The sequence below is a fragment of the Dendroctonus ponderosae genome, unplaced genomic scaffold (assembly GCF_020466585.1).
Source record: "Dendroctonus ponderosae isolate FM_Combo_2020 unplaced genomic scaffold, Dpon_F_20191213v2 Dpon_F_20191213_2, whole genome shotgun sequence".
In the NCBI taxonomy this organism is placed as follows: Eukaryota; Metazoa; Arthropoda; class Insecta; order Coleoptera; family Curculionidae; genus Dendroctonus; species Dendroctonus ponderosae.
The window spans coordinates 3,235,377-3,248,840 of NW_026018165.1; the positions used below are offsets into that span (position 1 = coordinate 3,235,377).

The following is a 13,464-nucleotide window of genomic DNA, read 5'->3' on the forward strand; positions in this document are numbered from 1 at the left end:
TTTCTGTATCTTTTGGGTGTTACTTTACAGTTTCAAAAGATCTTTGTATAGAAAAAAATAGTTTTTATTATAATGCCTTCCAATTTATCTTATTTGTTATCTCCAATCTCCAACAAAGTACTTTTTGCTATTTTCTACGTGGTGTTCAGTTTCCGTATTACGTATTACAATTAAACCATTCTATCGGCATTTAAAATAAACTCGCATTTTTTTGGCACCTCAACACTTTAGCTCATTAACAAGAACTTTATAATTTTTTTGATCCGCTCGATTCTTTTTAAGCTTTTTATTTACTTTGCGCATAATAATCAGTAAAACCGCAGTTTTTACTTACATTTTTGTAAAAATAAATATTTCCATAGATTAGACTCAATTAATCAAACCACCCGATATTCTTGGACACTTTATTTTACGCCAATACATTGGTACATGAAACAGTTCGTATATTAATTAAATCGCAGGTAGAAACACGCATGTTTATTATCCAGTGTAAATATTCCTTCAGGCAATGTGCGAAGATCTATCTATGAATTCTCGCTAATTTATTGAGGGCATAATGCTGATTTTTCTTCGGTTCTGTTATTCAAGCTGTACTATAATTAGTTTCTTAGCAAAAAAATTTACCTTGCAAGTAGCTACTTATTAAGCCGAATTTGGGAACCGACTTAATTTCATATTAATTGTTTCAGAAGGGTTTTTTTTAGCTTGGTCAAGTTTTTCCAATTCCTAATGTTAGTTTGTATATTTTACATATGTAGTCAATCGTTAAGAAATTGAGTTCTTATTAAAACAAATAGAGCATTTTGCAAAAATGTGTTCTTTCAAAACTTTGTTAGTTGTAACACTTTTGTAATTACTTGACTTTTTAATAGATACACGATCAGAAAAATGCATTCCTTCTCCTCTAAAAAAGCTTTTAATTCTTTCGCCAGTCCCTTAACTAAAATAGGAAAAATCCCATGAAAAAAAAGTTATCTCTACTAATGTGTCGAAATAAGTACCTTATCTAAGAATGCAAGCTCCCTCGTGCTTGGGACATGTCAGGAAGAAATTCTACTTCATCTTCCAGCAATAGGCGCGGAGTCCCAACTATTTTGATATACATTTATTGTGATAATAAATACGTTAATAAGAATACTTCTAATAATTTGAATAACTTTGGTTACAATAAAACTTATACCACACAATCTTAACCGCTATTATAAAACACCTCGACATTTTCCTTTATTCAGCCCAGAATTTATTTCCTAACAGGAAGGTTGGAATACCAACCCACAAAGGCCTTATAGATGGTTAAACAGTGGAACAATTCGAAACATCCAACAGATCTGATAGTCTGTTTGAAAATTAGGTATGTCGCTGTTAACTATTTCGCATTTGCGGCGTTCTTCGCATACGAATCGCTGTCGGGAATAATCAAAAGTACCACATGGCACAAAACTTGGCTTTTAATGAGTGTTACAAGGTGGCACGTAGAGAATGTTAAGTGTGGAATTAGTTATCTATTTGGTTTAGAGTTATTGACGTATCGACTGGGCCTTATCTTCAAGCTACTTTAAAGTTAAGAGAACGGATATATCTGGATGAACAAGAGTTTCTTCTGCTTCGAGTGCTGGAGTTTACAGCATAATAGTAGATGGTTTCACTTTGAAATTTTGCGTATCTTTCTATGAATCGCTATTCCAAAAATGCACATTTTTTGCATCTCAGACTTCTGATTTGCAAGTATTTTGTTGGGGACTTGGTTGCTGTTTAATCAAGCCCTTTGATTGCAGCTAATAAAGCCTGAAGTATTCTGCTTCTTAAAAACCTTTCAAAGTTCAGAATTTATTTTCGCTTCTTTAAAGCACAAATATCTCAAATAAAAATCCATCAAAAAGCTATCTATATATATCTTCTATAATAAGATTTTTATTTTATTATGAATAAGAAAACGGTATTCGATTACTTTATATATTATTAGTAGTTATGAAACTTAGCTTCCACTATTTTATGGTGTCCAGTGGCGACATTTACATGTATTAGGGAAGAGAGAGAAGAGTATTTGAAGCTATAGAAAAATTACAGTTTTGAAATGCTTAAAATTCTCAGTTTTTATTATTGTATTTATTGATTGAAAAGTATGTCAGCACCCAATTTCTCTTGGTGGTTTGCTCCCGTTTCTCAGAATATATAATAACAACGAGCTCAATCAAAATGTGACTTTTTAACTGTTAATTTAATCCAGTTTTCCTGCCGAGAACATCTAAAAAGTAATAAAAAACTTACTCTTTAAACCTAAAGAATCACAATCCCCAACACAGTTAAATTCACATTTGTAAAATAGCAAAATTTCAGCTTTCCATCGTTGATTGAAAGAGTATATACCCTTTCAATCAACGTTTCCATGCTCTGCATAGTTCAACGTGTTCAAGCTTATAATAAGTGAAAGATCTTTCGCTCTAAGCAACATTCTCACTTTTCAGTATTATTTTGGAAATACTTAATTGTCTACAGGTCTAAGATGAACTTAATAAAGAGCGCGTTTCAAGCTTCAAGTTGTTTTATGGAAAGCGCAAGAATGTGTTTTAAAATATAAATTATTCCTTATAGAAGAACATTTTACTTTTATTCGAGACAACAGAGGAAGACTAAAATTGGAGGAAAATACTTATGCTACTACGAAAAGCAGAGAAAAATGCAATGTTTTTATGTGATTACATCGACTTTTTTGCATTGCAAATAATTGATAGTCCGTTTATATTTCGAAAACGTGCAACCTCAAACGAAATAATGTGGAAGAGAAACTAAACTTCTCTCAAGTAGAACAAATTTTTTGATAAATTCTTAATAATCCGAGATTTCTGAAATATAAATTTCTACATTATTTATTGTTCTTCTTTCTTTCTATTGACTTTCCGACCCTTTATCCATCTCATACTCAACTCAAAAGTACCTAGTCAAAACCTCCTAATTACCAGTACCTCAAAATTAGTTTGTCCATATCTACAGTTAAAGGAATCTTCTAGTTGGTTCTCAAAAATAGCCATTTCAACCTCGAATGTAAAAGTATATAGTGGTGCAAAATTATGTCTCTATCAAATCTAGCGACTTTATAAACGTTTGATGTTTTTAGAATAATACAAATTATTCTACATATACGTATACTTGCCGATATACATACTGGGATTGTAGCTTGGATCACTTAGAAAATGGAATGAAAGGCGTAGTGGAATCAGAGAGGCTTTTAAGCATATCTGTATTTCATTGTTCTCCTCCTCAACATCAAAAAATCAATCAATCCATCAACACCCAAAAAATTACATTGGACTAACCTTTTTAAGTTTCTTGCAATTGAGCTGAAACCCGTAAATCGGCTAATTTCTAGCACTAAGGCGGTTTAAAAAAGTTGACGATGTTGGAAACCCCAACACGTTATCTCGCAAAAAAGATCTCCCAAATAACATATTTTTTTGGAAAATGTTTAATTGCACGTTGAAAATATATTTGGTTCCCATAATTGTGTCTTTGTAAAGTAATGCCTTTAAGGGATGACCAAATACATTTCTAGTATCCTCTAAAGATTCACCTGAACTTTCCTTCTCATGATATAATAATGTTCCCGAAAACATGATTCCTGATCTAGAATGTTCATTACTGTAGTTGTACTTTATGAAAACAAAAATAATGACCTGTGCTGACTATCAAGTATGATCAATAATCAATCGTACCTGAAGAATTCGAACAATACTGGTACGATTCCGATGCCGGCGGCGTGTTCGCATTAAAATTTTTTGCGACCTCCGCTTGGTCTGTTTGGTTCTTCGTCAGAGGTGGACATCTTCTGTAACGATCTTCTTTCGCGAAAAGCTCTTCGGGGTGGGGATGCGTATAAAGGCACGGGGCGCTTAGTGGTTGCCTCAAAGTATTTGCGATCTTTTCACACAAAAATCAGTACTTATCTACCTGATTCAATACTTTATTAAAAATACTTATAATTTTTTAAAATTTTTGTGCTAGTGCGGGTTTACTTATCTTACAAAGTTGGATCCAACTTTGGTATTAAAAAAAGAGTGATTTTTCGGTGTAACAGTTTAGAACTGCCGAAGTGTTTAGTAAGTAATATTCTAATATTTAAATGGCTTTTTTAAAATAAGTCGTTAGTAGGTTTGGCAAAACAGAAATAAGTCAATGAGTAAAATACACAATAAAAGTAATAAAATTTTGTTCAGACTCAAATACTTCTTGGAGTTAGTTTTAAGTTAATTAGTGAAACCGATAAAAGATTTTAAATATTACGATTTGAAACTCAGGTGTTATTTAAATAAAAATTGACTGTCTCAGTGAGAATTTCGCAAAGAGTAACATACAAACATTCTGGAAAATTTAATGCCTTTCTGTTAGTGCACCAAGAAATAAAAATTATATTTTAATAAATCAAAATGTCTTTTTAGGGCAAATACTTTTGTGCACCGAAAAAACAAATATTTCTTAAACCGTTTCCCAATATGCCATTCCTGATTTACCAACAAATAATTTTAATTGTATTTCTGCGTAAAACAATGTAAAAATGAAATTTAATTTCCGGAGCAAAATCACCTTATTGGCACTTTTATCAAAAAATAAAAAGCAAGCAAATGAATGATATTTTACACTACTTTATTTGATAACTTTTGCACAAAACTCCGATTAGATCGGCTTCATTCACTTCGTTCAGTGCCCGATGCAATTTCAGATAAGGAAAGAAGGAACTATTTAATCTCACTCTTGTTATTTATTCTTCGCAATAATCCTTAAGTGCATAGGTTTAATATTGTTCAACAGACAGCTGAAGAATTAAAATGATTTAAAGTGTTTGATTTATGCGTAGTGGACGTGTGGTCATCTGCGAGTGATCTAACGTGAATGTAATTCTCTTTGTCTATTTAGAGGCCCAAACCTATCAACTTCTCCATATTCCGTCTCAATAGTTTTTTTTATAAAGTTCATCTGGTTTTAGTTGGGACAAAATGCGCATATTTATTGATTTTTTGGTAATAAATATGTGGTTTTGATCTACATCTTTAGTTCAGTTCATCATCGAATAAACTATAGTTTTCATGTTTCATGCTTGAAAAATATGAAGTTTGACAACGTAAATCTTCAAATGGAAATGCTCGTTCAACATGTAAATTTTCAGATTAGTAAATTTATGAGGTGGCTCTTTGGTGTAGGCGTTGTGGGCATGTGGTCTTGAGGCTTTCATGTGAGACCATCACATAAATATTGCTTGCATTTAAGAAGTCAATTAACCCTTTGGCTCAGGCAGCTCTAAAACAGACTGTTAGAGTCTCGTTAGTAACAATTTCAAATAATAAATGCTCAGTTTGATCGCGACAAATGCAATTTTTACCTGTTACAAATGGATTTCGATTGCAACATCCACTAGAATGAATGAATGGATTCTTATTGAGCATTTGTCACGACCTGTGTAAACTTTCTCATGGATTTTGTAATGCCAAGGTTACCATTTTGTGATTTCAAATTGTAAGGCTTTAACGAATTCAACTTGATCGATTATTTGCACCATCAATTGTAATCTTAATCGATTACTGGTCTGTTTGTTGATTTCTGTTTCTGATTTCTGATTTTTCTGTGAACTTAATCTCAAATTTTTTCAGTGCGGGTTTTTAGATTTTGAAAATTGAAATATAATTAAAAAAGGCAGTTGGTTTCAAAATCTGGGTTTTGAAGGTAAATTTCCATCAAATACAACAAAATATTTTAGTTTCTTCTAAATTGAAACGACAAAAGTGTTGAAAAAAGATTAATAAGCACTAATAAAGTTTTTATTAATTGTTTTAAATTATATTTAAGCATAAAGTTTATGGTCGTTATTTATTTAAATTTTGATATTGATTTTCTCAGATCTTGTTGAAAAAATCGACAACTTCTACAGACTTGTCCTATTAAAAAATGTTCGTAAAATCGAAATACAATTAGAGCAAAATAAAAATGCAACCCATTGACGAGTTTCAAACTTGCCCTTTTAAAAAACTGCATAAGCTTTAGAAACGAATTCAGTTTAAATAATTTTTTTTAAAAATAATATCAAAACTACTAATTTCATAATTAGCTCTAACACATTATAACCAAACATTATTAGTTCATCAAAATTTGTTTTCTAAATTATTTTTTTACATGTTTGTAGAAAAGTATTCTCCCGAAACTTGCAGTAATTCATTCAACTGTTTGACCAGTAATACAACTGCAAATCAATGTTATTTATAAGCAAAAAATTTACGTTTTCACACTTTTGCTTCAATTTCTTTCGCTAATCTATAGTTTCCGAGAAAAACATGTAACAAGCTTTTTTTAAACTGTGAAGATTGAAGGATATATCCGATATTTAATTTATTCACAGTATTTACCAAAAAATATATTTTTTTGGTTTGAAGCGAGGAATTTACGATTAGTTTAAAGCCTAATCAAGTCACGGTTTCCCAGAAAAATTGTCATGTCTTTTATGGCGGCATATTTTTCGCAACAGTTTTCTAGATATTAATGGAATCGTCGATTCTTTTTCTTTTTCCAATTCCTTCTTTTTTCGATTTCCAACGAAAAAGCCAGTTTGAAAACATGGCTTTCAATGAAATCTATCGAAATGTCCTTACGGCTGGCTACATTTCCCTGTAGTTGAGAAATTAGCACTAGTCTTTAAATATTTGCAATATTTGCCATTTCACTCTTTAAAAGTTAAGAATTGTGGTTCAAAAAATTTCAGAAAAATTGTGTATGTGAACATTGAGATAAAAAATCATCGGCACCTCGAGGTTTCAAATTTCAACATTATTTTTCCTGATTTTCAATTTCCTCTGAAAAACTAGTCAATTTTTAGAAGCTTTATTGAAAATTTATTGATGTCTTGTTGACATTCAATTAAATTATTGAAATACCCATGGAATTTTGCATTGATAATTTTACAGGCTGGAAAAAAACTCCCGCAGGTCTTATCCAAAAATTATTTATGAGTTAGAACGTTTAAAGTTTGATTTCACTTTGCCTCCGACTTTCTAAATTGATTTGACCAAAATGGTCAAAATGGCAAAAAACCTAAATCTAAATCGCAGTTCTTACATACATAATTTATTGTCCTAGAAGACGGTTTTGTCGCTTTGGAAGAGAATACCGACATTTATTAAGCGACATTGCTACAAATCCAGCTTTAAGTATAATGCGATTACTACTTCAGACAGCTGCTGGAACGAACAAGTTTTTTCCCAAGTGGCAAATAAAGGGTTATTACCTAGTGCGAATCTGATCATATTAAATTAAATCGTACAAAGTTGGTGTCATTACGTTGGCCGCTAATATCAGATGTGAACCAGTGATAATTTGGTTTCCTACTATAAATAAATAACATTAGCACCAGGTTTTCTCGGTTCGAAATTGTCTTTGGAATCTTAAGCTAAACAGAGCTGAACGATAAAAACGGCATTAAAATAACTTTGAAGCAATTCCTGAATCACAACAGAAAAAAAAATAAAACGCTAAATAAAAATCTTGGCAGTGATAAATCATTAAAGAATTTCACATCTTGCATACTTGCAATAAGTATTGAATCAGATACTTAAGACGGTTCAGTTGCCCAAATGATTGGCAAAATTGAACGAGTATTGTTTATTTGATTCATTCAAGTTCCGTTAATGTTTTACACATTTATAAATCATTGCTACAACAGGACAGGCTTTATCTTAATTCTTTTGAGATGGTTACTATTTGGAAAATTTTTTAAAGAATATTTTAGATATATTTTTTTTAATCTCTGCAAGATTTTATTAATGTTTATTATCGTAGAACATAAATCTTCGGAATAAATCGACTTACAAAGATAGTAGAAATCAAGAACTAAAAGAAACCAGTAAAAGAATTTTCACATCGAAATTTTTTAATGGAAAAACGAATTCCTTTGATTTATACCACGAAAAAAAATTGATTCTAACTATTTACCAGCAACAACACAAAGACTTCACAAAATAGAGTCAATCCATTTATAAATGAAAATGCCTACACAATTGATGAACAATCAATCCAGCTTTTTTCGAGAAAATGAATAGCTTTGGAAGAAAAACGTGTCGATGTTCAATTAAAGCAAAAACCGCAATTCGAAGAAGAGTTGCCGGATGACCGGTCCTGATCAAGTTTCATCGCTTTTTCCCAAGTTAGCTTTCGGTTTGATGGGCAATGCCTTTCTGCTGCATCCTTTTGCAACAAAATTAAAACTCACTTCATCATGTCAGTATGAGACTAAAACTTCGACATTGATCAATGGCTTTTACCCGTTTCTCGATAAAGAGACAAACAAAAGTATATACGTTTTTAAATCTACATAATAATTGTGGAATCATAAATAAATCATCATGTTGGTAGGTGGTGTATAAATACAAATGTACATAGAAGTAAATTTGCACTTATTCCGTTAGCTAAAATCGAACAAAGACAGACTATATAATTTTACATAAATGAGTTGCTCAAGTGCTTACTAGACTTTCTGTATCAATCGGTATTGGCAAAAAATCAACAATGTTCTACTAAATAAAAAATATGTAAAAGCCTTAATCTCATTACTGCATGTATTCACTTATATTTAAGCGATTTAATTTAATTTGCAGGGTTTTGAGCTTTTTGCCACTCAGCAGCTTTTAAGAGCGGCAGCTTAAAGATTATGAGAAACTGATACAACAAACACGTTTTTAATTGACTGGCTATTTATCAGGATTAAGTCAAAGAACATATGTTGCGGTTATTTATCTTTTATTTATTTTCATACGTTTTCAACTACAAACACTTCGTAAAATTAATTTATAGAACTTTACATTAATTTTTCAATTTTTAAATTTTTTTAACTTGTGTGTTTATTTACCATACGATATTTGTCGGACTAAAAGGCAATATTTCCAACTTTTCACAAGAGCATTGGGTTCGAATTAAAATATTTAAAAAATGTCCTTTTCTGATTTTTTCATGCAGATTTCGGTAAAATTAAGATTAAGAAACAACACTTTTAGAGTGAATTTTAAAACACTATTTAAGTAAAAAAGAAAACCATTGTCGCATTCAGTTTTCGAACAAACTGGTTATGACAAATTTTTTATACTCATTTTTAGACTTCTTCGTTCAATTATGAGGGCAAACTGTTGAATTATTAAATGCATATTAATAGTCCTCTGGTATTACCGTACGCAAGTGCAAATCTAAACTGAACAATTGTGTAAAAAATGCATGCAAACCAGTGCAGTAAAAACAAAGGCATTTTAAACAAAAAATGGTTAGGAAAATTTTTAAGAGCCATTTATAAAACTATAAACATTTCCAGCCTCACCTAACCTGAAGACAGTTAGAAGCACCAGAAGAACTTTTGTGAAAACATTTTTGTGCGCTTGACGGGAAATCGAGAAAAATCTGATGTACCGAATAAAAAAAAAACGAGAAACACAATGGGAAAAAGTTTCCAAATATGAACCATATATTATTTGATTTATGCTATTGGGGTAAATTTTGAATGATTGGTCAAATACTCAAAGATTGATAAGGAAGAAAGAAAGAAAGAAATAAGCACCCTATAATTGCCACAAATATGCGTCATCTTATTACACTTCACTATTTTGTATCACTTGAATGACTGTATTTTTTGCTATAACAATAAATTAAAGAAGAACAATCTTGCATAAAAATGTCCGAATAAAATGTTGCTGTTAATAACACTAGCATATTTGTTTCTGATCAATAGTCAGACAATTATTAACAGTATAATTGTCACGGTGTATCGAACTTTTGATGGTGCATCGACATCGACTGTTGCACTTCGAATTGTGAATTAATTACGTCTTTTAGTTGCTCTTTGTTATAGACGTAGACCTGAAATAGAATCAATGATGAGTACGTCTATGAGCAAATCACTATATAAATAGATTTAAGGTTTTTTGGGCTAATTTAATTCAAGGATTATAACATTCCATCTTGATTAGAATGACAATTAACTGGGAACTGAACGCTGGGAAATACGCTGTTTGGTTAAATTTGAATAAAAAAAATTTACATTTTTTAAACAATATTTGTTTGCTAAACAGAATGCTTCATACGAAACCATTAAATCAGATGTGAGCGACTTTAATTGCCGATGGAGTCTGAAGACAATGACTGCTTACTTCCCGTATTATTAAACTTTTGAGCCTAAATTTTAATTATTCTAATAAGCATTTTGCAAACTATTCAATTTAAAAATGATACCTCACAAGCTTGTTTTCGTGATCTAATTCTATCTATCCATTTATAAATCATGCCCATTTAGAATTAAGCGGAAGTTTCACTGCACAAAAAAGTGTCCGGTCTAAATTGTTTAAATTTGCATAGAAAATGGCAAATAAAAATATTTGATACATCTGAAATAAGTGTCTTTAATTCAACAATATTTTAATCTTCTAATTATGAATCATTCAAGCTCAGTTCCTTGAAAAATTAAATCCATAAATTTAGCACCACAAAGTTACACAATAACAGAGGAATCAATGAACGTTCAATGACCGCGACCGGCAGATTTTCATGAAATATTTTTTTTGGCGATCGGGACACTCGTTTTGCTTGATTTGTGGCAATAAGGAAACGGGCAACAGCAACATTTTTTGGCGATTTTATTGCCAAGAAAAGACAGTAATTACCCGCGGATTCGTTAAAACGGAACCAGTTTCCGTAATAAAATGCAATTCAGATAACTGTGGTCCAGCTCGCGATAAGAATTTTGGGTCTTGATTTAATGAAGGTGGCTAGTTTTTGTCCGATAACTGTATATGCACGCTTGATGTTGCTGATTTAAGTGACTAATGGATGCAGTTGTTGAATTTCATTGGAATGCTGATTAAAGCCCTCCGATAATGCAATAATTAAATGAACTTAAGATAAACAAAGTGAATTGAAAAATGCCATTCAACTCGCGATTTAATAGCCATTAATACAGTCAGGCTAATTTGAACTATTTGAAATGTCCTGAAATATAGCATCGATTTAAATTGCAAAATAGCATTGAAACTTAGTGTTAAAGGCGCCAAATGGTCATTATTTAAATTTATTGATCCTCAATGAACTAAGACTAGTTCCATACTTAGCTTGCGAATAACAAGACGATTTTTAAATTCACAAACAGTCTCTGACAAAGCTTTATATCCTCCATTGATCACATAGAACTACAATTAGCTTAAGACTCTAAACGAGAAAAACACACACTAGCTTATATCGAGCTTATAAAGCCTTCAAAAATGGATTTATAAATGTACCTACGCCTACCGAAACCTACGCTATCAAATTTAAAAAGTTAACACTTCAGCCTTTGGGTCCAATTTTACAAGCAGATTGCTCAAATCTATAAAAAATAGCTTAAGATTAATTAAATTTTTTAATTCTTGTTGAACAAATTAATATAAATTACGACAGTTTAAAGCTTTTAAAATTATCTGATATATTAAAATAGGCGTTACAGTGTTTTGCTGATCGGGCATAATTAAAGCTAAATTGGTAGAAGCATTAGATAAAAATGATTAATAAATCTATCGGTGACCGCAAAGCTTTTAATTTTTAGTAGAAGATATTTTCGGTAGTTGGACATGGGTGTGTCAAGATACATATATATTTGACGCATTTTAGGCTTTATTTTCATACACGATATGCTACTTAATAACACGATGGAAACACATAAATTTTTTTTTTCAATATCATCAATCAGGATTTAGGAGCGCCATTAACATGCAAATATGACAGAAACCAATCTACACTTTGTATAATTTCATTTTAGCACAATTAGAAACAAGCAATTCGGATATACATATTTTAATATTGAAAAAATAATAAATCGGTAGTGTATTGAAAACAAATCTATTAAAATGCAACAGGAGAAAAAATGTTATTAACTATCACGTATTTGCGTCTTTTTAACGTGCTCAATTAAGAATGAATTTAAACTTCACCGCCTGCATTTTTAAATAGAATCAACTTGCGGGTGCATCACCGACCACGTTTTGCTTTAGATTTTGCTTTTTCCATTGAATTTAAATTAGTTATTTTAATAAAATAAATATATTGCTTACTGCAGCTTGAATGCTCCTCAGTTTAAAAGTTGCTCTTGATTTTCCTAAAATATTTACGAGTTTGTCAAGGCAATCCCGCTTACCCTAATCGGGCTACATCCGATTTTCATATCCCAAATTAAGACAAACAAAACAAGCTGGAAAAGAAATCCATTGTGTTTTAAAGTATCATTGACGTGTGGCTAAAAACCCGGGATTATTGCATTCATGCTCATATGCTATCCTAATTTGTGACTTGTTGGGGTCAAAGTCACAACCTCAATGTGGTTTTCTTCAAAGTCACATGATTTGCCAAATCCAAAAGGTTTGTTTTATTGCTATTTTTTCATTAAACGCTTTATTAATATTTATTTGCTGCGTATGGAAAATAACAGGAATATGGTTTGGCCAAAATTAGTTCAATGTGGCCAAAACATGAGAGTTTTTCTAATCAACTTTTTGCGAACTGTTCAATATTTAAAACCTGCAAGTTTTGATCTTTTGACTAACTAATATTGTTTAAAGTCAAATTGTTTTTATAGTGTATTTACTTGGTTTTTTTATATCAATCCATTTATCAGAAAAATGCATATTTTAAGAAATTAGCATCATTCGCAAATTCTAATAAAAATCTAGATTTCAGTCGAGTTGAGCGGTTTTTTGGTCCATCTATTCTTGTCTTTTTATGTATTTCTGTGTTTATTCTTATTGCACTGCTCTCTCAGATTATTACAACGTATTAAATAATGCCGATTATAATTGTTGAAATTTAAAATTTCTTAGAGAAAAATAAGGGGGTTCGCCATATAACTGACTTAAAAGACTTTCTTTGCTTAACATGCTTGAAGACGAATTTGTGAAGTATTTAGACATTTTTAACGGTAGATTTAAAAACTTATTATAATTGAATAAAAATTATAAAATTGAATAAAAAAGACGGTTACAATCAACTTTGTTGAAAAATTGTGAATTTTTCTAAACATTGTTCTGTTTGTATGTTTTTTAGCCTTTTTCCATAGTGTTATTAGAGCAATTTTTTCTGCAACTATTCAATGTTATGTAAATTTCATTTTTCCTACCTGAGGCGGTTCGACACACGTTTTGAAACATAAATTGGCATTTTAGAACGATAAATAGTTTCACTCAATATCGAAATTCGGTTAAAAAGTCAGTCAAGAATGCAAACAAAATTAGTTACATTTATTATCAGCAAACATTACTTGTTACATTTTTCAATGATTATAATAACTAAAGCTCGGATTTAAAGGCAAGACAATTTGAAGAAAAAGGCGCCTATATAGGCAAGGATTTAAAAAAAAAAGGCAGGCATATTGTGATATAGGCAGCCTGCCTACACATAAATGTAAATTAAAGAAATATATTTACTGCG

General features: G+C 31.0%; 1 protein-coding gene across 3 annotated transcripts in view; it reads left to right on the forward strand.

Annotated features, from left to right (window-relative positions):
• The first annotated feature begins 3,888 nt into the window (after positions 1-3,888).
• Positions 3,889-13,464, forward strand: part of LOC109536927 (hornerin) — a 36,723-nt gene continuing 27,147 nt past the window's right edge. For 2 of the 3 annotated variants that reach the window (XM_048663792.1, XM_019903406.2), the window contains exon 1: positions 3,889-4,094. The gene's annotated coding sequence lies outside the window, so the exon portion shown is untranslated. The remainder of the gene's footprint in view (positions 4,095-13,464) is intronic. The other variant, XM_019903405.2, reaches the window with a different exon arrangement.